General features: G+C 44.1%; 1 protein-coding gene across 1 annotated transcript in view; it reads right to left on the reverse strand.

Moving 5' to 3' along the window:
- Nucleotides 1–2348: 2348 nt before the first annotated feature.
- Nucleotides 2349–25153, reverse strand: part of RASGRP2 (RAS guanyl releasing protein 2) — a 1719722-nt gene continuing 1696917 nt past the window's right edge. The window contains exon 17 of the mRNA XM_077457736.1: nt 2349–2685. The gene's annotated coding sequence lies outside the window, so the exon portion shown is untranslated. The remainder of the gene's footprint in view (nt 2686–25153) is intronic.

Raw genomic sequence — 25153 nt, forward strand, 5'->3', positions numbered from 1 at the left:
CGATGTCTCAGACATTAAAATTGAAAAAAAAAATGTAAAAAAATATAGATAAAAGCAAAAGATAAAAATATAAAAATTACCAATATAAAATAGAGATGAGATCAAAAAATAAAATAAGACTAAGCAGCTGTTTGAATAAATATAAATGTAGTATTACAGTAGTATCACCAGAGCTAAAGTCCTCCTTTCATCAGATAAATACTAAAACAGTGCTAAAAATAAAATAAAAATAGAAATAAAAAATTGATGGTAATGAAACCATAGGGCAATGGAAAACACCACGGCCAATAGTCTTTATGTAGCAGATGGATATGTGGACAATTCAGATAATTCAGCCACTTTTCTCTTAGCATGCACCTTCCACCAGAGTAAGAATGCAATTATCCACCTCTTGAATCACACACCCCTCTGGGGTACAAAGAGAGCCTTGTATCAGTATACAAACACCGCTCTGTGCTGACTGTGCCTGGAGGAGTGTGAAAGCCTGGAGTGTCATGAGAACCCCTTCCTAAAGGCCAGGAGTGGGCCTGAGCAACTTTATACTGCAACCAATGCCGAGTGAGCCTTGTGAGCCAGGTAGCTTGGTATTTTTGTTTGTGTTGTAATTTTTGGAAGAAGAACCCTGTGTGGGCAACCCATGCATGTATAGTTTCATAGTTTCATAGTTTGTTAGGTTGAATAAAGACACCAGTCCATCCAGTTCAACCTGAGTGAGTGTCTACAATTGTCCCTATCCCTGTACATTGCACACTCACATTGGTCCCTACCCTGAAGGAGCCCACAATCCAAGGTCCCCATTCATATACTAGGGCCAATTTTGGACAGAAGCCAATTAACCTACCTGCATGTCTTTGGATTGAACTTTCATTTTTGTTAATTTCAATAAAAGTGGACTATCATCCCCATAGACTGAAGTTCCTGTTGGCTGTGAACTCACTAAAAATGCATCTACCCCTGAGCTTGACATATTTCCCCCCCCCAATATATATGTATGTGTCAGATTAATTTTTGATTTATTTTGTTTATTGAACCTAGTATCCCCGTTTTTCTCTTCTTTCCCCCTCTCCCCCTTTCTTTTTTTTTCGCCATCTTCCGTTTTCTTTTTTCACTTTTCTCCCATCCCTTCCTGAATTATGGTTTGCTATGCATGAGAATAGTATGTTTGAATCTTATAGATGACTTTTTCACTTATTTTGATTTAGTTATCATATACCTTCTTGTAAATAGTTCTGTATGTAGCGTAGCGGTTTTGCCACCCAAGTTACTATATTAAATAATGTGATATTTTTGAGTAAGAGTTTGGCTCCCTCTAGTGTCTTTTTTTTTCTTTTAATGCTATTAAGTCTCTTGTTTGGTTTCTGTAGAGCCACACTCCAGAGCATTGTGGGAGATGTAGTCAATGAGGAAGTGATTTGTGTGCTCAAACTCAGTCTGGGAACTACTGACCCACAATGCCCATTTCACCTACCCACAATGCCAGGTCACAGAACAGCCTGTTGGGTAGGCGAATAAAAGGGACAGTGCGGCCATCTTTTGGTCTCTTGGGATGCCATTCAAAACCTGCCTGCAGTGAGGTCTGTGTGTGACCAGCAGACCGCGGCCTGTAGGACACGAAGTGGAATAGTTTGGACTCTGAGGAGTTCCAGAGCACAGTCGATTAAATCCAGTGTGCGGATGGACCGGCAAATCCAAGATTTCTAGAGGTTTCCTGCATTACAGTCATCAGCCATCAGAAGGAGCGGTGTGGTGTGATGGTGCCAGCTTGTATTGAACTGAGATATCAGAAAATGAGCCTTGCAAGCATCTGGGCCTGTTGTGGTGAGCGGGCACTTGCCCAGATCCATATAGTGTACTGTTGACTAAGTGTGTCTGCTATAGACTGCTGGTGAGACTTGTAGTCCCACAGAAGTGATCTTACTTATCCATAGGCTGCATACAATGGAACTTCAGGGTTGCCTTCCCTGTGCTATAAAGTTAATGCTGCATCACACCCACTGCTAAGGATAAAATGCTTCAAGTGCTATCTGTTTTGCAAGTACACAATTCTCAGTGCATCACTTATCCCATAGCCTGCTGTCTACTTGTTTCTCTGTTGGATTTACAATACTGCAGTCTAATACCCTGAGCTAGCTGAAGATCAAGAAGACAAGGGGCTTCTATCATCTTCAACAAGGCACCATAGTTCACTTTGCATTGTTAACATTGCATTACAACCTAGGGGGAGCCCTGGAGCACACAATATATTTATTGTGTTGTATTACTGCATGTTCATAACTTTTATTGCAGATTTGGTGCGTATGCTTTGAGGTCAGTGGTGACAGAAACCATGAACCAGACCGAGACAGAAGTACAATTAAATCACACTTGTTTATTAATGAAAAATAAAAAGGTAAATAGAGTAAGTATAGTCAAAGCATAGCCAGAGTTCAGTAACTGGATTGAGTAGTCAGCCAGTCCAGAGTTCAATAACCAGATCGGGTAATCAGCCAGGCCAGAAGTCAGGGATCCAAGTGGAGCAACAGCAAGCAGGATAAGAACCCACAAGGGATGCCAGCAAGCCAGTCTTTAAACAGAATCACAGAAGATGGTTTCTTGTGATGTGACCAAGGCGAAGGCAGAGCTGAAGTGAGCTGGACAGCTTTAAGTAGGCAGGTCAGATGAGCAGGATCAGGAACAGCTGGGTAACTGTGGAGAGAGAGGAGAGCTTGCAATTAGTCGACAGCTGAGCAGCCAGCCCAGAGAAGAAAGGGCTAAACCAGCCTTGACAAGTGGGAAGGCGCTTAATATAAGTGTTTGAGGAGACTGTGCGCCTGTCTGCATATATACCCTTATGGTGGTCATTGAATTTTCAGTTTCATGTACATATTGACTGTTATTTATTGTCATTCTCTATATCAAAGTTACCACAGTGTTTATTGTGCTAAGTACTTTCTCAGTAAACTTCTTATGTGGTTAATTGACAATTGGTGTGAGACTATTACTGCAACTGGTGAAGTGATGAGTTCCAAGGCTATACTATATAGTGTACCATTACATTGTTTCTCTTTACCGCTAGGTCTTACACTAACATTACCATACAGGTGTGCCAGAGGGGTTGAGACTGTTCTTGGAGTTGATAGGCAGAGTACAGGATTAAACATTCATAAGCAGCTCCTACGGGGGTGAGTGCTACATGTAGAAGTATCTAAAATGATCTTTTCTATTTTTAGTCACATTTAATGCTTGCCTGTATGGTCTTTGAAGAAGCGGAAGCCCGCAAAACACATCCCAGATAAAGCATGCCCATGATAAATATATGTAAACGTATGACTGCAAAATGTTGTCTGATACGTTTGTAAGTTTGTATGACCTTTTAGGGTGATTTTTTACGTCCGCAGCTCTGGGACTTATGCTCCCCTTCCTATCCTTACTCTTGAATCATACTTTTTACCTCCAGGCCTCAAACAACCTGGGGCATTTTCCTGGTGGACATCACTTGGTTTCACACAGGTATAATATTTAGTACTATCCTCTGATTTTTCTGATACCCCTCTCCTTTCTCTTGTGACATTTTCTAAGTACTTTCTTTACATGTTCTTATACCTGGGTCTTTAGGCTCAGCTAGTTGTTTAGGCCGATAGCCTGCACCATGTGACCGAGTTGTTCAATCTTTTCAATGCTGTTCATTAAACTGTCATGCACCTATTCGACAAATGCAGTTTGCAAGTACAAGCAATTTTCATTTATGTATGTCTGCATATGGCCCCTGCATGGGTAACTTTTATATTGTATTTCATTTTGCTTTTCAATAAAAAAATGATTGTACCAGATAGTATATTTCTGGCTTCAGCAAAATGGCAGCAGCATGTGGGGATTAATAATTTAAGCAATAAATGCTTTTCTTGATCATACATCACGGGACACAGGAGCTTCATTACATAGTGGGTTATATAGGCACCTCTGGTGATTGGACACTGGTTGACCCCAATTAACCACTTGCCGACCGCCGCACGACGATATACGTCGACAGAATGGCACGGGCAGGCATATGGGCGTATATATACGTCCCTGCCTTCCCGCGGGTGGGGGGCCCGATCGGGCCCCCCCCCCCGGTGCCTGCGGCGGTCGGTATTCGTTCGGGAGCGATCCGGGATGAGGGGGCGGCCATTCATTCATGGCCACCCCCTCGCGATCGCTCCCGACGAATGGAAATGCTCCGTGACATCACTTCCTCTCCTGTAATGTAAACACAGGCAGAGGAAGTGATGTAATCTCTCCTCCGTGTCGGTATTTTTCGTTCCGGCACCGAGGAGAGAGGATCGGTGAGTTGCACCAACACGACACTACACAGTAGAACATGCCAGGCACACTCACACTCCCCCTTCACCCCCCCAATTACCCCTGCCCCCCAGTCACAGTGACACCAATTGCATTTTTTTTTTTTTGCATTGGTGTCATTTGTGACTGTAATAACTGTTAGGGCAGTTAGGGTTAGCCCCCTTTAGTTCTAATGTACCCCCCTAACCCCCCCAATAAAGGTTTAACCCCGTGATCACCCCCCATCGCCAGTGTCACTAAGGCTCGGTTCACATTGCAGCGGTTTATGAGAACGGATGTGATTCGCACCGCACTGCAGTGCAAATCACATCCGATCTCTGTGCGATTCGAGTTCAGCCATACAGATAGTATGGCTGAATTTGCGTCGCACCCGCCGCACCCGCCACACCCGCCGCAAACTCGCACGGGACCCTTTTTTTGGTCCGTAGCAGAATCGGATCGCATGGGTGTTCACACCATGTGATCCGAGTTTGCAGATCGCACTGCGATATGCAAACTGATCTGGGGGTGTCATTAACATTTCACTGACACTCCCAGCAGTTCGCATAGGGCAGTGTGAACTGCCGCCGGGAGGCATGCGATGCGGGAACCCGCCGCGGATTCGTGGCGTTCCCGCATCGCTCCAGTGTGAACCCAGCCTAATAAGCGATCGTTTTTCTGATCGCTGTATTAGTGTCACAGGTGACGCTAGTTAGGCAGGTAGGTATTTAGGTTCGCCGCAGCTTTTTATAGCGCCAGGGACCCCCATATACTACCGCATAAAGCCCCCTGATTGCCCCCTAGTTAACCCTTTCACCAGTGATCACCATATAACTGTTACAGGTGACGCTGGTTGGTTAGTTATTTTTTTATAGTTTCAGGGCACCCGTCATTTATTACCTAGTCTCACTAGTGTACCCCTAAATTTAGGGGTGTCTACTTTCCAAAATGGGGTCATTTGGGGGGGGGGTTTGTGCCATCTTGGCATTTTATGGCCTTCAAAACTATAACGCCCTTAGAAAGCCTGAAGGCGGTGCTTGGTTTTCGGGGCCCCGTACGTGGCTAGGCTCCCAAAAAGTCCCACATATGTGGTATCCTCGTACTCAGGAGAAGCAGTAGAATTTATTTTGGGGTGTCATTTCACATATGCCCATGGCATGCGTGAGCAATATATCATTTAGTGACAACTTTGTGAAAAAAAAAAAAAAAGTTTGTAATTTTCCCACAACTTGTGGCAAAATATAAAATATTCCATGGACTCAACATGCCTCTCAGCAAATAGCTTGGGGTGTCTACTTTCTAAAATGGGGTCATTTGTGGGGGTTTTGTGCCATCTTGGCATTTTATGGCCTTCAAAACTGTAATAGGTAGTGAGAAGTGAAATCAAAAATTTACGCCCTTAGAAAGCCTGAAGGCGGTGCTTGGTTTTCGGGGCCCCGTACGCGGCTAGGCTCCCAAAAAGTCCCACATATGTGGTATCCCTGTACTCAGGAGAAGCAGCAGAATTTATTTTGGGGTGTCTTTTCACATATGCCCATAGCATGTGTGAGCAATATATAATTTAGTGACAACTTTGTGAAAAAAAATAAAATAAATAAAAGTTTGTAATATTCCCGCAACTTGTGGCAAAATATAAAATATTCCATGGACTCAACATGCCTCTCAGCAAATAGCTTGGGGTGTCTACTTTCTAAAATGGGGTAATTTGTGGGGGTTTTGTGCCATCTTGGCATTTTATGGCCTTCAAAACTGTAATAGGTAGTGAGAAGTGAAATCAAAAATTTACGCCCTTAGAAAGCCTGAAGGCGGTGCTTGGTTTCGGGGCCCCGTACGCAGCTAGGCTCACAAAAAGTCCCACATATGTGGTATCCCCGTACTCAGGAGAAGCAGCAGAATTTATTTTGGGGTGTCATTTCACATATGCCCATAGCATGTGTGAGCAATATATAATTTAGTGACAACTTTGTGAAAAAAAAATTAATAAATAAAAGTTTGTAATTTTCCCGCAACTTGTGGCAAAATATAAAATATTCCATGGACTCAACATGCCTCTCAGCAAATAGCTTGGGGTGTCTACTTTCTAAAATGGGGTCATTTGTGGGGGTTTTGTGCCATCTTGGCATTTTATGGCCTTCAAAACTGTAATAGGTAGTGAGAAGTGAAATCAAAAATTTACGCCCTTAGAAAGCCTGAAGGCGGTGCTTGGTTTTTGGGGCCCCGTACGCAGCTAGGCTCACAAAAAGTCCCACATATGTGGTATCCCCGTACTCAGGAGAAGCAGCAGAATTTATTTTGGGGTGTCATTTCACATATGCCCATAGCATGTGTGAGCAATATATCATTTAGTGACAACTTTGTGTAAAAAAAATAAAATAAATTTTTTTTTGTCATTATTCAATCGCTTGAGGCAAAAAAATAAAATATTCAATGGGCTCAACATGCCTCTTATCAATTTCCTTAGGGGGTCTACTTTCCAAAATGGGGTCATTTGGGGGGGGGGGGTTTGTACTGCCCTGCCATTTTAGCACCTCAAGAAATGAGATAGGCAGTCATAAACTAAAAGCTGCGTAAATTCCAGAAAACGTACCTTAGTTTGTAGATGTGACAACTTTTGCGCAAACCAATAAATATACAGTTATTGACTTTTTTTTTTACCAAAGACATGTGGCTGAATACATTTTGGCCTAAATGTATGACTAAAATTGAGTTTATTGGATTTTTCTAATAACAAAAAGTAGAAAATATCATTTTTTTTCAAAATTTGCGGTCTTTTTACGTTTATATCGCAAAAAATTAAAATCGCAGAGTCAGTCAAATACCTTTAAAAGAAAGCTCTATTTGTGGGAAAAAAAGGACGCAAATTTTGTTTGGGTACAACATTGCATGACCGCGCAATTACCAGTTAAAGCAGCGCAGTGCCAAATTGTAAAAAGACCTCTGGTCATTGACCAGCAAAATGGTCCGGTCTGAAAGTGGTTAAGGAGAATTCCTCCCCTATATAACCCCCCCCCCCCCCATATGGGAGGCACCTCAGTTTTCTTTTTCGCCAGTGTCTATGGTGGTTGGTCACGTAAAACTTTAGCTCTGTGCAGGTCTCTGCAGGGGCCTAAGGGCTACAACAAAACGGATCCATACCTCGGGCCGATATTTGACTCCCAAGATGGTATGGTACCCGGGCCTCATCAGCCGAAGAAACGAGGTTTGGCCTGTAAGTCCTCTCCATTGAAAGACTGGGCTCTGGGAAAACCAGACTTGGTGTACTGTTTACACAGAGCGCACAAAAGTTTCTGGCAGAGTCTTTACATGGTCCAGGTAGGAGGCTCTTCTGAGAAAGAGCCCCAGATAAACCTGAAGGTTGGCTAACACTGCCCGCCGTGATGGGTGAAGGCTGGAATTTGTCTGGTTCAGCAATTCCTGCGGCAGGGACAGGTAAGGGAAGTTAATCCTATATATGTTAGTATATGATGGATTTCTTCATTGTGAGTAGTAGTATGTCTTACCTGGTTTCCACCACTAGAGGGAGTAAGAGCAGCCTGATGCATACTTACATGCCTTTCAGTACACACGCTCAGTGAAGCCTGGTTCTCCAGCTGTCTCACGTCTCCACTGCAATCCCTGCCACAACAAGGTAACACAGGGGTCCCACGTAGTCTGGGGGTCCCACGCAGCTCCGGTGGAGTTCCTTTCCCCCCCTGGATCCCGCGGTCCTCGTGCATGCGCCGGGCGCGTTCCCAGCCTAATGGAGGAGGGGGAGTGTGGTTGTGAGCCGTGCACGTTGGTGTGCACGGCGCTGTACTGTGCAGGCGCCAGGCGGCAGTTTTAAAAAGCCCAGAGCATCAGGGGGCTGTAAGTGGAGACACAGGAGCTGTGGGCAGTAAGCATCCATGGGGATTGGATCCAGGCAAACCTTAGATACCTACTCAGCATCAGGTTGTGCAGTTTAAGCATATATATTTATTGTGAGACTTTAAGCACAACAGTAATTGCACTTGTACTAGTACCTCTGCTTTGTAGCTTAGGACTATGTCTCCTCGTAAGAGGGTCTCAGGGGGAGGTAGCAAGGGCACTGGTAAATCACCACCTAGGTCCAGGGGTTCAAAAAGTGCCTGTAAGTTACCATCCCCCCCTGCAAGACTGGAGCCAGCCTCTCAAGACGAGTCAGTGCCCCTGTCAGGTTTTGCAGCCTCTCCTAATGTCCCAGCCCGGGTTTATGTCACTGAGGACTCCCTTAGGGCTACATTGGAGGGTTTTGAAGGGAGAATAATGAATTTTATTTCTGCTTCCCTGAAAGATAGCAGGAAAAGGGGTAGATCCCCTCCCTCTGCTGAAATTCCTCTCTCAGAGGATTCTTCTGAAAATGAGGAGAGATCCCTGTCTGGGTACAGGGATCATGAGCAGTCGGATGAATCAGTTCCCTCCTCCCAGGCGCTCAGAAAACAGGTGCAGTATTATACTGAATTGGTGCATACCACATTCAGAATGCCTGCTGCTGAAGTCGCTACGTCCTCTGTTTCTTCCCTGGGAGTCAGGAAAGCCCCACAGACTGCCTATTCCTTTCCAATCCATCCCTTAATGGATGAATTGCTGTATGAGGATTGGGGACATCCCAATAAACTGTTTGCTCCTCCTAAAAGGTTTTTTATACATTATCCTCTGGAGGAAAGTTTCACCAAGAAGTGGGGGGTCCCATCTGTTGATGCGGCTGTTTCCTGCATGAATAAAAACCTGACTTGTCCCTTGGATAATGCGCAGGTATTTAAGGATCCAACTGATAAGAAGCTGGAAACCTTATTAAAAGCCTCCTTTTCCATGACTGGCGCTGTGGTGCAACCTACAGTCGCAGCCATGGGGTTGTGCCAGTTCCTCAAGGAACAGGTTAAGCAGATGCTTGGGCAGAACTGCCTCATATTCTGTGTTTCATGATTGATGCGATTTTGGATTCTGTTCACAAGCCGACCTCAATACACTGTCTAATTGGGCGACTATGTGGCAGATGAGGTTTAATGTTGATAAATGTAAAGTTATGCACTTGGGGCCTAAGAATATGCATGCATCATACATGCTAGGGGGAGTACAACTGGGGGAATCCATAGTGGAGAAGGATCTGGGGGTTTTGGTAGACCATAAGCTCAATAACAACATGCAATGCCAAGCTGCTGTTTGCAAAGCGAGCAAAGTCCTTTCTTGTATTAAGAGAGGTATGGACTCCAGAGAAAGAGATATAATTTTGCCCCTGTTCAAATCATTAGTAAGACCTCACCTGGAATATGCCGTTCAGTTTTGGGCACCAGTTCTCAAAAAGGATATCGGGGAACTGGAGAAAGTGCAGAGAAGGGCAACCAAACTGATAAGAGGCATGGAGGAACTCAGCTATGAGGAGAGATTGGAGGAACTAAATTTATTCACTCTTGAGAAGAGGAGATTAAGGGGGGATATGATTAACATGTTCAAATATATTAGGGGTCCATATAGTGAACTTGGTGTTGAGTTGTTCTCTGTACGGTCAACCCAGAGGACACGGGGGCACTCTTTACGTCTAGAGGAAAAGAGATTTCAGCTTCAAGTACGGAAAGGTTTCTTCACAGTTAGAGCAGTGAAAATGTGGAATAGACTCCCACCAGAGGTGGTTCTGGCCAGTTCAGTAGATTGCTTTAAGAAAGGCTTGGATACTTTCCTGATGGTACATAATATAACTAGGTACTAACATAGGGAAAGTTGATCCAGGGAAAATCCGATCGCCTATTGGGGGATCAGGAAGGAATTTTTTTCCCCTGCTGTAGTAAATTGGAGCATGCTCTGCTGGGTTTTTTTTTCGCCTTCCTCTGGATCAATTGTGGGCATAAAATTGGGTATCTGGATTGTACGATTATTTTTTATTTTATTTATTTGTTTTTAAGGTTGAACTGGATGGACTTGTGTCTTTTTTCAACCTGGCTAACTATGTAACTATGTAACTATGTAACTATATGTTCAACAAGCATCACGTTTGTCCCTCATGTTGGTACACATGCAAAGGGTCCTATGGTTAAAGAATTGGGCAGCTGAGCTGTCATGCAAGAAGCATTTGATTGGGTTAAAGGGGAACATTTGTTTGGAGAAGAGTTAGACAAATTCGTCCAAAAAATTTCAGGGGGTAAATCTACTCTCCTTCCAGTCAAAAGGAGCAAGCGTCCAGGCGTGCTCTCTCTCCCGGAGCATCAACCTCTAAGCAGTGGCGACGGCAGTCTCAACCCTCCTCTACAGGAAAGGCTCAAGGCCAAGCCCAGGGACAGAAAAAGACTTGGGGCGAAATCCTGCCAAGCAGAGCCCAAAAGCTTCCCTGTAAAGGGGCGCCCCTGCTCGGCCGAGTGGGGGGAAGACTCCTTGTGATTTGCAGGAGCCTGGCGAGAAGAGATCCGGGACAAGTGGGTGATCTCTTTGGTATCTCTGGGCTACAGGCTAGAGTTTCAGGAGATTCCACCTTCTCGCTTTCTAAGGTCAAGGATCCCCAGGGATCCAGTAAAGCAAAAACCGCTATTTCTGGCCTTAGATCACTTACTATCCCAGGGGGTGATAGTAGAAGTGGACCCAAAAGAACAGGGTTCAGGGTTTTACTCAAATCTCTTCACTGTTCCAAAGCCAAATGGAAGTGTCAGACCTATCCTAGATCTGAAGGATCAGAACCGGTTTTTACGCATCCGGTCCTTCCGAATGCAGTCAATCCGCACTGTGGTCTCCTCCCTGCAAGGGGGAGAATTTATGGCATCAATAGATATCAAAGATGCATATCTCCATGTGCCAATTTTCCCGCACACCAAAAATTTCTAAGGTTCGCTGTAGAGCGGCGCCATTTTCAATTTGTGGCCTTGCCGTTCGGGCTTGCTACGGCCCCTCGAGTCTTCACAAAGATTCTGGACCCTCTCTTAGCAAACCTAGGAGCTCAGGGTATAGCCGTCATGGCTTATCTAGAATTTGCTTCTCATGGAGAAAACAGCAGCGTTCCTGAACCACAGCGTCACCAGAACGCTAGAACACCTGGAACGCCTAGGTTGGATCATAAACCTAGAAAAGTCGTCCCTACAGCCTGCCACCAGGTTGGAATACCTGGGCATGATCATCGACAACGCTCAGGGCAAGGTGTTTCTTCCAAGGCCAAAGGCCTTGGCCATTGGGGATCTGGTGCGACTAATTCTGGACAGGAGATCTTCCATCATTCGGTTATGCATGAGACTGTTAGAGAAAATGGTCGCCTCCTTCGAGGCCCTCCCATTCGCCCAGTTCCACTCAAGGCCTCTGCAAAGATGCATCCTTGCGGCTTGGAACAGAAAGCCCCAAGCCTTGGATCTTCCTATGCGTCTATCCCCAGGGACACGCAAGAGTCTTGTCTGGTGGTTACAAACCAAGAATTTGCTGAAGGGCAAAACTTTTCTTCCTCTTCACTGGAAGATTATCACAACAGATGCCAGCCTGACAGGCTGGGGAGCAGTATTGGAGGAGACGTGCTCGCAGGGGAAATGGTCTGCGATCGAGAAGCTATTGCCCATAAATATCCGGGCAGTTTATATGGCTCTCATAAAGTGGTCTTACAGACTACGAGGTCTCCCGGTTCGGGTTCAGTCCGACAATGCCACAGCAGTGGCTTATATCAATCACCAGGGTGGTACCAGGAGTCTGGTGGCCCAGGTGAATCGCATACTTGTCTGGGCAGAAAAGCATGTTCCGTGTCTTTCTGCAGTCTTCATTCCAGGAGTGGAAAATTGGCAGGCAGATTTTCTGAGCTGCCAGCAGTTGTGCCCAGGAGAATGGGCTCTGCACCCCGACGTGTTTCGGAACATATGTCACAGGTGGGGTACTCCAGACTTAGATCTGTTTGCATCCAGGTTCAACAGGAAACTGGACAATTTTGTGTCAAGAACAAGAGATACACTTGCTCAGGGGTCAGATGCTCTGACAGTTCCCTGGGATCAGTACAATCTGATCTATGCCTTTCCCCCGAGCCCGCTTCTGTCGCAGTTCCTGAGAAGAGTCAAGAGGGAGACAAAGTCGGTCCTTTTGGTGGCCCCGGCTTGGCCCAGGCGACCATGGTACGCGGAGATCATGAAGTTGGCAGTAGGCAGGCCATGGATCCTCCCTCTCCGGCCAGACCTGCTCTCTCAGGGTCCAATCTACCATCCTGCTTTACACAGTATGAATTTGACGGTTTGGCTGCTGAGACCCACATTCTGAGAGACCGTGGCCTTTCAGGGCCAGTCCTTTCTACTCTGGTCAATGCCAGAAAGCTGGCCTCCAGGCTTATTTATTACAAAATCTGGAGGGCATATGTTTCCTGGTGTGAACTCAGGAAATGGCATCCTAGAAAGTATGTCATTAGCAGAATCTTGGCCTTTCTCCAGTCAGGCCTAGAAATGAATTTGGCCATAAGCACTATCAAGGTGCAGATATCGGCCCTGTCAGTGTTTTTTCAAAAGCCACTTGCATTGCATTCCCTGGTTCGGGCTTTTTTCCAGGGGGGCCATGCGGATAAGACCGCCAGTCAAACCTCCGGTATGCCCTTGGGATATGAATTTGGTTCTCTCGGCTTTGCAGGGGCAACCATTTGAACCTTTGCATCTGGCTTCATTAGTTCTGCTGACTAAAAAATTGGTCTTCTTGGTAGCCATATCCATGGCTAGAAGAGTATCAGAGCTAGCAGCTCTTTCCAGCAAGGAGCCGTATCTAATTATTCATAAGGACCAGGTGGTCATGCGTCCCAACAGGTCCTTTCTACCTAAGGTGGTTTCGGGATTCCATTTGAATCAAGATGTAATCCTACCATCCTTTTTTCCAGACCCACAGTCTGCAGAAGAAGAATCTTTGCACACTTTGGATGTGGTTAGAGCAATCAGTATTTATCTTCAAGCAACCGCTCAGATAAGGAAAACTGATTGCTTGTTTATTTTGCCGGAAGGCCCTAGGAAGGGCCAGGCGGCGTCAAAATCCACTCTCTCAAGGTGGATTAGACAGGTTATTTCTCAGGCCTATAGTGTAAAGGGGAAGATTCCTCCTTTTCAAGTGAAAGCGCACTCTACTAGGGCTGTAAGTGCTTCTTGGGCAGTGCATCACCAGGCCTCTCTGGCTCAGATCTGTAAGGCTGCAACTTGGTCATCGGTCCACACATTCACCAGATTCTATCAGGTGGATGTCAGAGGGCAAGAGGATATCGCCTTCGGGCACAGCGTACTGCAGGCTGCAGTTTAGGTCCTCCGGTCCCTGGCGGTCTATAATTATGATCTGTGTCTCCCTCCCCTCAATCTGAGCATTGCTATGGGACATCCCACTATGTAATGAAGCTCCTGTGTCCCGTGATGTATGATCAAGAAAATGGGATTTTTATATACAGCTTACCTGTAAAATCCTTTTCTTGAGAGTACATCACGGGACACAGGGCTCCCGCCCCTCTTGGGTTTTACGTGGTTTCTTATTGCTTTGCTACAAAACTGAGGTGCCTCCCATATGGGAGGGGTTATACAGTGGTGTGAAAAAGTGTTTGCCCCCTTCCTCATTTCCTGTTCCTTTGCATGTTTGTCACACTTAAGTGTTTCGGAACATCAAACCAATTTAAACAATAGTCAAGGACAACACAAGTAAACACAAAATGCAATTTGTAAATGAAGGTGTTTATTATTAAAGGTGAAAAAAAATCCAAACCATCATGGCCCTGTGTGAAAAAGTGATTGCCCCCTAAACCTAATAACTGGTTGGGCCACCCTTAGCAGCAACAACTGCAACCAAGCGTTTGCGATAACGTGCAATGAGGCTTTTACAGCGCCCTGGAGGAATTTTGGCCCACTCATCTTTGCAGAATTGTCCTAATTCAGTTACATTAGAGGGTTTTCGAGCATGAACGGCCTTTTTAAGGTCATACCACAACATCTCAATAGGATTCAGGTCAGGACTTTGGCTAGGCCACTCCAAAGTCTTCATTTTGTTTTTCTTCAGCCATTCGGTGGTGGACTTGCTGGTGTGTTTAGGATCATTGTCCTGCTGCAGAACCCAAGTTCGTTTCAGCTTAAATACACGAACAGATGGTCGGACATTCTCCTTCAGGATCTCTTGGTAGACAGCAGAATTCATAGTTCCTTTTATCACGGCAAGTCTTCCAGGTCCTGAAGCAGCAAAACAGCCCCAGACCATCACACTACCACCACCATATTTTACTGTTGGTATAATGTTCTTTTTATGAAATGCAGTGTTCCTTCTACGCCAGATATACTTGGACACACACCTTCCAAAGAGTTCCACTTTTGTCTCATCGGTCCACAGAATGTTGTCCTAAAAGTCTTGGGGATCATCAAGATGTGTTGTGGAGAAATTGAGACGAGCTTTGATGTTCTTTTTGCTCAGCAGTGGTTTTCTCCTTGGAACTCTGCCATGCAGGCCATTTTTGCCCAGTCTTTTCCTGATGGTGGAGGCATGAACGCTGACCTTAACTGAGGCAAGTGAGGCCTGCAGTTCCTTGGACGTTGTTGTGGGGTCTTTTGTGACCTCTTGGATGAGTCGTCGCTGCGCTCTTGGGGTAATTTTGGGCGGCCGGCCACTCCTGGGAAGGTTCACGACTGTTCCATGTCTTCGCCATTTGTGGATAATGGCTCTCACTGTGGTTCGCTGGATTCCCAAAGCTTTGGAAATGGCTTTATAACCCTTTCCAGACTGATAGATCTCAATTACTTTCTTTCTCAATTGTTCCTGAATTTCTTTGGGTCTCGGCATGATGTGTAGCTTTTAAGGATCTTCTGGTGGACCTTACTGTGTCAAGCAGCTCCTATTTAAGTGATGCCTTGATTGTGAACAGGTGTGGCAATAATCAGGCCTGGGTGTGGCTAGAGAAATTGAACTCAGGTGTGGACAACCACAGTTATAGTATGTTTTAACAAGGGGGGCAATCACTTTTTCACACAGGGCCATGATGGTTTGGATTTTTTTTCACCTTTAATAATAAACACCTTCATTTACAAATTGCATTTTGTGTCTACTTGTGTTGTCCTTGACTATTGTTTAAATTGGTTTGATGTTCCGAAACACTTAAGTGTGACAAACATGCAAAGGAACAGGAAATGAGGAAGGGGGCAAACACTTTTTCACACCACTGTATAGGGGAGGAATTCTCCTTAATTGGGGTCAACCAGTGTCCAATCACCAGAGGTGCCTATATAACCCACTATGTAATGAAGCTCCTGTGTCCCGTGATGTACTCTCAAGAAAAGGATTTTACAGGTAAGCTGTATATAAAAATCCCATTATTCTTGCTCACAGTCACACCAACATTTTGGGACTTGTTTTCCTTCCACTAACACTACTAAAATGGACCATTTTATCCCACTGATACAAACAATTAGCCTTTTTCCTTCACTGACACTCGATATGAGCTTTGTAGTGTAAATGTGAGGTAGTGCTAGAGCTTGTCAGTAGTGAGTAAGTCTGTGGTAAATTGACTCATGGAATGGGTACCTTCCAGCATGTAAATATGGCTGAAGAGCATCATTATTGGCAGTGGAAGGAAAATAAGCCAGGTATTGTTGATGATAAAACAAGCTGAAAACGTGTGAAAAGTGGGTTAAGAGCACTGTCCATGAATACAAAGTTTTGAAAATGTCAGCCAGTTGACAAACACTGATCACTGTGTTGGTGTATGACAGGAAGTTGAAATGCATTGGATAGGTTTCACTTATACACTAATAAAGCGATCATTGTTCTTCAACTTACTGGAGTTTCCAAAACATTCTATTCATGCAAAACAATCCTTACCCACCTTCACAATTTTTAGTAATGCTATGAGGCTTAGTTTATTTGACTGACACCAACAATATGGGGCACTGGCTCCAGACATGATGCTTATTTTTCCTTCTACTATTATGAGACTTCCTCACCTCTTGCTGATACCAATAATATGAGGTTTATTATATCCCACTGACACCAATATGGGGTTTATTTACTGCCATTGACACCAAATATGGTGCTTTTTTAACTGGTTCCTGACTGGCTCACACCTATCTATATACTGCAGCAGAATAGAACTGCTGGGTAATACCCATAATACCCTGTATGGTGCTCGCTTCTGCCGGAAGGGCGTGTGCCTGCACGATGATTGGGAACTAATCCGATCAATCTTCAGGTACAGGTCAATGATTTCTGGCCTGGACCTGCTGATCAGTTCTGGTGAATGAAATGTTCCCCCTGCCTGTAAGTGTAAAACACAGGAGGGGAAGTGATGTCATCTCCTCTTCTGGAATTATTTTTGGTTCCAGAGAGAGGAGAGAGGAAGAGAGAGGAGAGAGGACACCTAACTGTGAGTTGCACCAACACTATACTAACACCAGTACACGTAGGCACACTTTACAACCCCCCCCCCCCCCCAAGGTAATCCCTTTACTCCCTGTCAGTGTCACCAAGTTCAGTTTTCAGATCTTTCACTGATGTGTCACTTGTGACTCTAATCGGCGTTAGGGCAGTTAGTAGTAGGCCCAGGTAGCTTAAAGGTTTAACCCCTTATTCACCCCCCCAGTTAACCCTTTCACCCCGTCTCCAGTGTCACTGGTAGATCTTTTTTCTGAATGCCGTATTAGTGTCACGGGTGATGCTAGTTAGCCAGTTAGTTTCACCGCCAGGTTTTTATAGTATCATGGTACCCCCATATATTACCTAATATATGTTTTAACCCCCTGATAGCCCCCTAGTTAACCCTTTCACCCCATCACCAGTTATCACCGTATTGGTGTTACGGGTGACGCTGGTTCGTTTTTTTTTTTATAGCGCCAGGGTACCCACCGTATATTACCCAATAAAGGTTTAACCCCCTGATCAACCGTCGGGGGACATCAGTTAGGTTTTAGCATCAGTTAGGGTCAGTGTCAGTCCCAGGCAGCATCATATTAGTGTCAGTAGCGCTAACATCCACGCACGCACCATAAACATCCATGGTAGTATAGTGTCTGAACGGATCAATATCTTTGATCTGATCAGAACTATATTAGTGTCCCCAGTAGTTTAGGATTCCCAAAAATGTGGCGTTAGCCCAGATACCTACTAGCACCTGCATTTAGCCCCTCCGCCCAGTACAGTAGCAAATCGAGTACTGTCACAAAACACAACACACATAATTGCAGCGTTCGCAGAGTCAGGCCTGATCCCTGTGAAAGCCAACAGTTTTTTTTTTTTTGGTAACGGTTGAAGCAGGCTCTTACAATCAGGTGCTCTTTTTGCCTGTGAGTGGCACTAGTTGTACCAGTAAATTTAGAGGCCAAAATGTCCAATCGGAGGTACACTAGTGAAGAAGTCTACACATTTCTGAGCACAACAGATGAGAGTGAAGAAAAAGTCACCCATCTGTCAGATTCAGGCACAGAATACGAACCAGTGGACAGCAGCGGCACCCTGATGGATAGATCTGACAACGGAGTAGTGGTCACTGCTAAGGTCAAGCATCCCCGACCCCATTCTTCTTCTGTTGTTGAGGTGCAAGAACTGCAAGGCTATAATATGGAGCAGAGAGCCAGTACTAGTGCTGTTTATCCTTCTGGTGAACTGGCAAGCACCAGCGGCCTAGTAAATCCTAGTTGTACATCCAGCACTGCAGTGTGACGTGGCAAGACACATAAGTGCAGTTCAAGCTGGTGCGGTGGCTAGCACAAGTAGTGTCTCTCAGCCACCAAGAAGACAAACACAGGCCCGTTGAGCCCATAGTGCCCTTCCGGCTGCATTTGCCAATCCTAATTGGGAGTCCACCACTTCTGCAGCACCCTTACTTCCTCCATTCACTTTCCAACCCAGAATTCAGGTGGAAACAGTTGATTTTACATCACTTGATTTTTCTATGCTGTTTTTCACAAAAGATCTCTATAGATCTTTTGTGGACCAAAGCAATTTGTATGCTGGTCAATGCATTGTCGCTAATCCTCAGTTGACCCTTGCCAGAGATTGGAAACCTATTACGGTTTCCAAATTTAAGACTTTGCTGGGCTTATCCCTCCTCATGGGCATAACCAAAACAAAGTGAATTGCGTTTATATTGGTCCACTGACCCAATTCACCATATGCCCATGTTCTCTGCCTCCGATATGAGCAGATCTTGCAGTTCATGCATTTTAATGACAATGAACTCTGTCGTCCTCGGGGTGACCCTGGATACAATCGGCTAAACAAAATTCGGCCCCTAACCAACAGTTAGCAGCCTAGTTTACTGCTGATGAAGTTGTCTGCTTTGAGTCCCTGAATAAGTTTTCTGGCTGCTTGTTATTCAAACAGTATCTTCCCAGCAAGCGTGCCAGATATGGGGTCAAGCTGTATAAGCTCTGTGACAGAGCAACAGGCTATACATATAGTTTTATGGTTTATGAGGGAAAAATATGTTTTGTGGAGCCTGGGAACTGCCCAAACTACATAGAGAATGCTGGTAATATTGTGCGGGACTTTGTGTCGCCCTTATTTAGAAAGGGGTACTACTTGTACGTGGACAATTATCACACAAACGTGCCTTTTTTTAGTCACTTGTTTGATCATGGAATTGGCGCATGTGGCACTGTGCGATCTAATCACCGGGGCATACCCCAGCGGCTTGTAGTGTCCCGACTTAGACTGGGGAGAGAGCCTGCTTGAGAAGTAGTAATTTGCTTGCAGTGAAATGGAGGGATAATCGGAACGTTTTCGTTCTGTCCTCCCTTCACACAGATATGACAGTCCAAATTCCAACGGCAACTGATGTTGTGAAAAAACCCCTCTATGTGCACGAATACAACCTTAATATGGGAAGGAAGGACCTTAACGACCAGTTGATGGCACCGTACTTAATTGCCCATAAGGCCAGACGCTGGTACAAAAAAGTGTCTGTATACTTATTCCAATTGGGTCTGCTGAACGCTTATGTGCTATACAAAGCATCAGGATGAACTGGATCCTTCCTTAAATTCCAGGAAGAGATCATCACAGCCCTTCTGTTTCCAGACGGTGCTGTGCCCCAACTTCCCAATGCAAATGCAGTGAGCTGGCTGCATGAGAGGCATTTTTTGTTTGTCCTCCCTGGTACCCCTACCAATCGATCACCTCAAAGAAGATGCTGTGTCTGTAGCAAGCGTGGATATAGACATGACACCCACTAATATTGTCCCTCCTGTCCTGGCCAACCTGGTCTTTGCATCAGTGAATGTTTCCAACACTACAACACACTAGTGGAGTATTAGCGTAGGGTACAGCACTGCACAGTCTCGGGCACTCTTTCACAGGGTCTCCAAAGATGCCATCACATTTTGAGACCCAAACCTGGAACCGTTGGTTACAAATTAAAGATAAAAATTTTTTTTTATAAAAAAATAACAAAAAATAAGGATAAATAAAGCCAAAAATTGTTGTTTAATTGTTCTCTCTCTGTTCTTCTCTCTCTATTGTTCTGCTCTGTTTTTCTGTATTTTTTAACTGCAATGTTTTATTGTTAGTATGTTTTATCAAGTTTGCTTTTCAGGTATGTCATTCTTTTATACTTTACTATCTACTGTGTTTTTTAATGTTAACCATCATTTTCTTTTCAGGAACGCCATGCAGTTGCAGCACCAATTTATTTAACTTGACAGCAACAGCGTTTGCTCTCACGATACGTAAATCAGAGTCTCCAGTGATGTAAGAGGTGATTTCTGCCCAGCATTAGAAGTCGGTGGATGCAGGGCGGTATTCTAATAGTGGGCATACCCTCAGATCAATCTCTTTTTTTGTTCAGCTCACAGGCTACATGAAAAAAATAAATAAACATTACAATATATGCCTAACAAGGACTAGCAACATATTGGTATATTGCTGCTTCGGAATGAGATGAACACCCCCCCGGTTCGGTTTGCACCAGAACCTTCGAACAGACCGAAAATTCGTACTAACTTTTTTTTTTTTTTTCCTTTAATACTCTTTATTCCATTTTCCTTCACATTTACAATGCATCTTAGTACACGTCAACATTTTTAAAAAACAATAATATATCACTATTACAAAAATAATTTCTCATGCTATTTACAATAATTCTTGTCTTCTATATTCCGTGTTTACTTAGTTATCATCCTTTTATCGTTAACCCTTCCCTCCTCCCCCCTCCTCTTTAACATTACTATTCTACTGCAGTTTTCTCTTTTCTCTCACTCTCCTTATTTTTTTTTTCTTTTAGTTTCCTCCCTTCTTTCCTTCTTTTCCCTCCTTCCTTCTTTTCCTTCCCTTCTCCTTACCCTTTCCTCTTTTCCTCTCTCCTTTATTACCTATCTTTGTAATATATTTTTGGGGGATTTACTCGTGGCATAAGTTAAAGTCTACCTTACCTTTCTTAGTTTTGATCTTATCTCTCCTACTCGTTTCTAATCTATAGGATACCCCAACTCATCTGCCCATGGCCTCCATATTTTTTCGAACTCTCTAAGATTCCCCCTTTTTACATATATTGTCTTCTCCTTCCATATTAATTCACTGATGACTTGGATCCATTCACTCACCAGTGGGGCCCTCTCCGCCTGCCAATTTTGTGCAATTATTCTATGCGCTTGGAATAGGCAGCGTACAACTGCCACCGTAGTGCATTTTTGTTCTCCTAGCACCTTCCTATAGCCCAGCACGCAGCGTATCGGGTCCATTTCCAATTCTACCTCAAAGACTTTATTTATAGTTTCCACCACTCCCCTCCAATAACGAAACAACTTCGGACATTGCCACACCATGTGTATGAGATCTCCCTGTCTCTGGCATCTAGGGCATCTGTCATCATTTCTCCTACCAAACAAATATAGTCTCTTAGGTGTATAGTAAGCCCTGTGTACTAGCATCAGAAGCGAGATTTTTTTGTGAAGGAGAAACTGATGTCATTGGCCCTAGTTCCATTATTCTCCTCCATTGCTCATCCAATATTTCCCCCAAATCCTCTTCCCATCTCCTCTTTTGGTCCGGGTGATCCATTTCCTGATTGAAATTTAAACATAACTGTTTGTATATTACCGATATACACCCGCTGGCCTTATCCATTGTAAGTAACTTCCGAAGTAGGGGTATTTTATCCCACACTGGCATATGTACACCGAACTGGGCTGCTAAAGCATGTCTCAACTGTAGATATCTATAAAATGATTGTTGTGGTATATCATATTCCTTCTTTAGGTCCAAAAATGATCTTAGGACATTGCCATCATAGAGTTGGATCAGCCTCGTTATACCCTGTCTTTCCCATATTTTAATCTTTCCTATTGAAAGTAGTTCCGGGAGATTTTTATTATCACATAACGGTATAAATTCTGACAACCCTGTATACCCCATTAATATTTTTACAGTTTTCCACACTTCCACACTCCCACCATACTAGTTACAGAGTTTCTATGCTGGAAGGAGTCTGCCTCTAATACTTTGGCCACTGTTTTGTGTAGGGCTCCTGTCATCATAATCCCTCCTTTTAAATTTCTTCCAGTTCCCGAGTCGCAACCCGCCAGATGCTGCAGCTGCGCCGCCAAGTAATAATTCCTGGGATGTGGCACCGCCAAGCCCCCTCTATCTATTGGAAGCTGTAGCGTCTGGAGCCGGATCCTAGCCATACCCTTCTTCCAGATAAGCTCCCGAAAGAGGGTTTCCAGTTTCTTGAACCATTTTTTACATATCCATACCGGTGCATTGTGCAAGATGTATAGCAGTTGAGGCATCCATATCATCTTAATCAGGCTACACCGGCCCATCACCGATAAAGGGAGCTGGCTCCAGACGTCACACTTTCTCTTAAATTTGTTTAGTAGGGGCATTCAATTTTTATTAATGTACTGATCAGGGTTTGCTGTCAAATATATACCCAGGTATTTCATAACATCCACTACCTTTACTTGGGGAGCCCCCGGCGCAACCACAGCATCTAGGGGGTCGACTCGGAGCAACTCTGACTTCCCCCAGTTTATAACTAGCCCCGTAAACCTTCCAAAACCTTCTACTAATTTAACTGCCTGCCCCAGAGACTGGTCGGTATCCTCCAGGAAAAGGAGGACATCATCCGCGTATAAAGCAATCTTTTCCTGTCTCTCTCCCTTCCTTTGGAACCCTTTTATCCCCGGATCTGACCTGACAGCTATTGCCAATGGCTCCATAGCAAGTGCAAAGAGCAGAGGAGAAAATGGGCAGCCTTGCCTTGTCCCCCTGCTCATTTCAATCTTTTCAGAAAACTTATTATTGACCCTTACCCTTGCACTAGGGGCATTGTACATCATTTTGATCCATCCAGTAAAGGAGGGTCCAAATCCAATTTTCTCCAACACGCGCCACAAATACTCCCACTCTATGCTATCAAAAGCCTTAGTTACATCCAAGGACATTATAGCTCTTGCCCCCATGTTCTCTGACGGTGTCTGCATATTCAAAAATGCCCTTCTGATATTCATACTAGTAGTTCTTACCAGGATAAATCCAGTTTGGTCTGGATGTACAAATTTTGTGATAAGTTTATTCAGCCCATTTGATAATACCTTGGCTAATATTTTAACATCCGAATTCAGTAGCGAAATTGGCATATATGAAGCTACCTCTAATGGGTCCTTTTCTAGTTGGGGAATCACGATAATAGTTGCTTCTGTCATCGAATCGGGCAATTTTCCCTTCTCCGCTGCACCCCTTAATGTCTTGTACAGCTATGGGAGCAGAGTCTCTCCATAGTATCTATATGTCTCCCCCGGGAGCCCATCAGGTCCTGGGGCCTTTTGATTAGCCATCCCGATCACTTCTTGTTGTAATTCACCAAGGGTTATCGGGGCATCTAATGCTTCCCTCTCCTCGTGGGTAAGAGTCACCAACTCCACTCCCTCCAAAAAGCTATCCATTTCCCCTTTTTCCCCCACCCCTTGTGATTGGTATAGTTCTCGATAATAAGCTCTGAAGGTTTCTGCTATCTCCTCACCACTTAAGGACAGTGCCCCATTCATGGTTCTAATTCTGGGGATGACAGACGGAGGCGAGTTTGTTTTCACCAGCTGGGCCAACATTCTGCCCACCCCCTCCCCTTCCCCAAAATAGCGCTGTTTCTGAAATGTTCCTTTACTCTCTTCTTTTTTTTTAACAGCTATCTTATACCCTTGTTGTTTATTTAACCACATTTTTTGTTTTTCTGGGGTTGGGTCTTTTACATAGTTATTTTCGGCCTTTATCAATTCCTTCCTAATACTTTCCTCCCAGATCCTGGATTTTCGCTTAGTTCTTGCTACCTGCTGGATCAGGATGCCCCTAAGGAAAGCCTTTAGGGCATCCCATGTTACACTGGTTGGGGCAGTACCCGTATTAAACCTTATAAACTCTTGTATTTTTGACGGGACCTCCTCTACATCCTTTATTAGTTCAAACCAAAACGGGCTAATTTTCCATCCTCCTTGTGTTCTCTTTTCCCCCGTACTTAATGTCACCATTAACAATGAGTGGTCTGAGACTCCTCTGGGCATATATACTATATTCCTTATATTTTGTGCTATTTCCGCATTTCCTAGGGCCAGGTCTATTCTACAGAGGGTAAGATAAGATCCCGAAAAACAGGAATATTCTTTAACTTTGAAGTTTCTCTCTCTCCACAGATCCATTAACCCTATTTCCTTCAAAAAACAGCTCAACCTGGTTGCACCCATATTCCTGGATCGTACCCTGGGGGGAAACCTGTCAATCTCTTCATCAAGGACTTCATTGAAGTCACCCAGCACTATAATCGGGACGTCTTCCTTGTCCCCAATGAATTACATTAATCTATACACAATCTCCATTTTAAATGGTGGAGGAATATATATATTTGCCAAGATACAACATCTACCCTCCAATACACCATACAGAAAAACATATCGGCCCATTTCGTCGATACTGGCCTGCCTGCAGGAGAAACGCATCCCATCTTTTATTATCACACTCACTCCTCTTGAGTAGGAGGTATATACTGAATGATACTGCTGTTGATATTTCCTGTTTTTTAATTGTGATATAGACATCTTTGTTAAATGTGTCTCCTGCAGGCAGGCCAGTCCAACATCAAACCTCTCCAACACAGAAAAAACTGTCGCTTTTTTAATCGTACTACCCAGACCCCTCACATTCCAGGACCCAATATTAAGTGTTTTAGCCTGTATCATCTGTCAGAGGAAAAAGAAAAAATGGAATAAAGGAGAAGATGGCAAGACAAATAAATGGAGCAGATATATATAATACCTATAATATACAGACCCTACAGATATCACCATATTCAAAGTACTCCCAAATACATTTCACCTCCTTTTGATTATTTAGTGTTCTATTTACTTGTAAATTAACTTTGACCATTATGTGTGTTTCCTTATCGGGATGCATACTAGTGTTTATCTCATTCTCCTGTTCATCTATCGTGCAGTATTCAATTTTTACCTTCTCGTGATATTTTTCATACAATTTTCTTCAGCAGCATAGATCTAGGATGGCCTCCAGGAGGCGGGGCTCTAAAAGGAACCCGATGGGCCCGTTCTATCGAAAAAAAGGGTGAAAAACTTTCCTTTCCAAAAAGTTCTATAAACCAGGTTTCCAGGAATTTTATGGAATCAGGACCTTCACTTTTCTCAGGTAACCCCATCATTCTCATATTATCCCGTCGGGATCTGTCTTCTATTTCATCCATTTTAAAAGCATAACTATCCAGTTGCTTTCTCATACTCTTAGCCTCCAATTGTATTGGATGAACATCATCTTCCAACTGACTTATCCTTGTTTCCAACACCGTAGTTCTTTCAACTACTTTTTGAATATCTTGTCGGACCAATAACAATTCCTCCTTCATTCCTGTTAATTGGGCGGCCATTTCTCCCAATGAAAATTTACATGCATTTACCGCTTGTAAAACATCCTTCAATGTTGG

This window comes from Lithobates pipiens, unplaced genomic scaffold (assembly GCF_037356315.1).
Source record: "Lithobates pipiens isolate NorthernLeopardFrog02 unplaced genomic scaffold, aLitPip1_a1.2 Scaffold_10, whole genome shotgun sequence".
NCBI lineage: Eukaryota > Metazoa > Chordata > Amphibia > Anura > Ranidae > Lithobates > Lithobates pipiens.